Source organism: Tiliqua scincoides, chromosome 1 (assembly GCF_035046505.1).
Source record: "Tiliqua scincoides isolate rTilSci1 chromosome 1, rTilSci1.hap2, whole genome shotgun sequence".
In the NCBI taxonomy this organism is placed as follows: domain Eukaryota; kingdom Metazoa; phylum Chordata; class Lepidosauria; order Squamata; family Scincidae; genus Tiliqua; species Tiliqua scincoides.
Genome location: NC_089821.1, coordinates 271,048,162 through 271,051,185, shown reverse-complemented (window position 1 = coordinate 271,051,185; position 3,024 = coordinate 271,048,162). Strand labels below are relative to the sequence as shown.

At 49.8% G+C, this 3,024-nt stretch overlaps 1 pseudogene; it reads left to right on the top strand.

Moving 5' to 3' along the window:
- The first annotated feature begins 1,325 nt into the window (after positions 1-1,325).
- Positions 1,326-1,736, top strand: LOC136636697 (histone H3-like; annotated as a pseudogene).
- The last annotated feature ends 1,288 nt before the right edge of the window (positions 1,737-3,024 follow it).

The following is a 3,024-nucleotide window of genomic DNA, read 5'->3' as shown; positions in this document are numbered from 1 at the left end:
ATCTCCCAGACAGAGACGTTGCTTCTTGGAAGGTCAAGACAACACTTTGAGCATCCTTCCACAATAATTCTTGCAAAGACGTGGCAGCTGATATCTGTGGGTTGCCATGTGAAAATCAAACGAGGAGGCATCAGCTAGACGTCAGCATGTCTCATAGAAAGCCTCCCAAACTTACTTCTCAAGGAACTTAGCCAGAATCACATCTGTTCATTCATTTCAATCTATCCTTTAGATGAGCTTCAAAACTCCCGTCTGCTCCACATTTTGATTAGTGCTCTTTTTTTTGGTCTCCTTTTTCAAACTAGGTTTCTTGGGCCAAGTAGCATCTTGAAATATTCTCCCAAAATAAACTTCACAGAGAAATCAAAATGATCTTGCTATGATGGTAAAATTAGATTTACTTTTTATAGTTTGTTTTTTTTAAGTGCAGAGTTGGGTAAGTTGGCAGAAGTTGAGCTTCTGTTAAAAAGGCGGACTGTGGTGACTGGAACTCTTTCAATTTAACAGGAAACTCCTGTTTGTATGTAAGTATTATAAAGATAGTTTGGCTAAGGGCTCAATCCTATCATACCTTAGCGCTGATGCTAATTCTGGTGCTGGGTGTTGCAGACGTGCCATAAGGCAAATTCATGTCACCCAGAGAGGAGTCAGGCTTGGTGCTGGCCCAGAACTGGATGGATGCCACTTGGAGCACAGTAAGAACTCTGGGCTGCGGTGTGGGCCTTGGGGGCAGGGGGAGGCATTCCTGGGTGGGTGGAGCGGGGGAGGAACTGACCTGGGAGGGGGTTGGGATCAGTGTAGCCCTGCTCTGTTGTATCCTATCCTCTGTGTTGGACTGCAAAGCTTGGGGCTTGGGGCTTCCCCTGAAGAGACCTCTGGTGGTGCTGCTGGATGCAGCGGTAGCTTTTTTGGTGTCACTGCATCCGGTGGTGCAGCTGGGGATAGGATTGGGCTGTAAGTCAAGCCTGGACCGCCTTGCCATCAAGACATTTGTAGTCTGCGTGTCCTCTTGAAAGGCTTACCCTGGGATACGTCTTGTCAGCATCAGAGTGACTGACAATTGTCCCTAGCAGAACAATGAGCAAGGAGGAAAATCCCTCTTGGAGCTTTGCTAACATCTGTCCATTGGTCAAGTCTATCCACCTGACCAGGATGGAGGGGAAATGTGCAGAGCATCATTTTCCCACTACCAAGAAGAAACCCTCACAAGGCTTCTTCTTAGCATGAGGGTCATTGCCTTCTGGGGGATTATGGGACCTGTAGTTTTCAGAGGCTTTGTAGGGCCTCTTCTGTGTGGAAGGGAGTCATCTCCTATCATCGTCGGGATGGCTCGTACCAAGCAGAAAGCTCGCAAGTCCACTGGCGGGAAGGCGCCCCGCAAGCAGCTGGCGACCAAGGCTGCCAGGAAGAGCGCTCTGGCCACCGGCGGAGTGAAGAAGCCCCACCGCTATCGCCCCAGGACTGTGGCCCTCTGAGAGATCCAGTGCTACCAGAAGTCCACAGAGCTGCTGATCCGCAAGCTGCCCTTCCAGCACCTGGTGTGCAAGATCGTGCAGGACTTCAAGATGGACCTGTGCTTCCAGAGCTCGGCCGTGATGGCTCTGCAGGAGACCAGCAAGGCTTACCTGGTCGGCCTCTTCAAAGACACCAACCTGTGCGCCATCCATGCCAAGCGCATCACCATCATGCCCAAAGACATCCAGCTGGCTCGCCACATCCCCAGGGAAAGAGCTTAGATGCAGTTCATGGATCCACTTTCTAAGAAACCCAAAGGCTCTTTTAAGAGCCACAACCCGCTCGTGAAAGGGCTGATAACGAGAGTCTATAGTACCGGGTAGATGGGACTCGTCAGCCTGGGAAGGCAGCTCATCTGAGAGAAGGAAAACTCTGATCCCAAACCTCCACTGCCTTGTGGCTACATCCAGTTATGGAAAAGGCTTCAGGAGTCAATCTCGAGGCAAAATCCAGAGCCGGAGTCCCTGAGGCAGTTCATGGCTGAACACAGTCACGTTCTGGCAACTCCTGTGACGCCGCTGGAACCAACCGTATTAACATAAGAACATAAGAACAGCCCCACTGGATCAGGCCATAGGCCCATCTAGTCCAGCTTCCTGTATCTCACAGCGACCCACCAAATGCCCCAGGGAGCACACCAGATAACAAGAGACCTCATCCTGGTGCCCTCCCTTGCATCTGGCATTCTGACATAACCCATTTCTAAAATCAGGAGGTTGGGCATACACATCATGGCTTGTACCCCATAATGGATTTTTCCTCCAGAAACTTGTCCAATCCCCTTTTAAAGGCGTCTAGGCTAGACGCCAGCACCACATCCTGTGGCAAGGAGTTCCACAGACCGATCACACGCTGAGTAAAGAAATATTTTCTTTTGTCTGTCCTAACCTGCCCAACACTCAATTTTAGTGGATGTCCCCTGGTTCTGGTATTATGTGAGAGTGTAAAGAGCATCTCCCTATCCACTCTGTCCATCCCCTGCATAATTTTGTATGTCTCAATCATGTCCCCCCTCAGGTGTCTCTTTTCTAGGCTGAAGAGGCCCAAACACCGCAGCCTTTCCTCATAAGGAAGGTGCCCCAGCCCCGTAATCATCTTAGTCGCTCTCTTTTGCACCTTTTCCATTTCCACTATGTCTTTTTTGAGATGCGGCGACCAGAACTGGACACAATACTCCAGGTGTGGCCTTACCATAGATTTGTACAACGGCATTATAATGCTAGCCGTTTTGTTCTCAATACCTTTCCTAATGATTCCAAGCATAGAACTGGCCTTCTTCACTGCCGCCGCACATTGGGTCGACACTTTCATCGACCTGTCCACCACCACCCCAAGATCTCTCTCCTGATCTGTCACAGACAGCTCAGAACCCCTCAGCCTATATCTAAAGTTTTGATTTTTTGCCCCAATGTGCATGACTTTACACTTACTGACATTGAAGCGCATCTGCCATTTTGCTGCCCATTCTGCCAGTCTGGAGAGATCCTTCTGGAGCTCCTCACAATCACT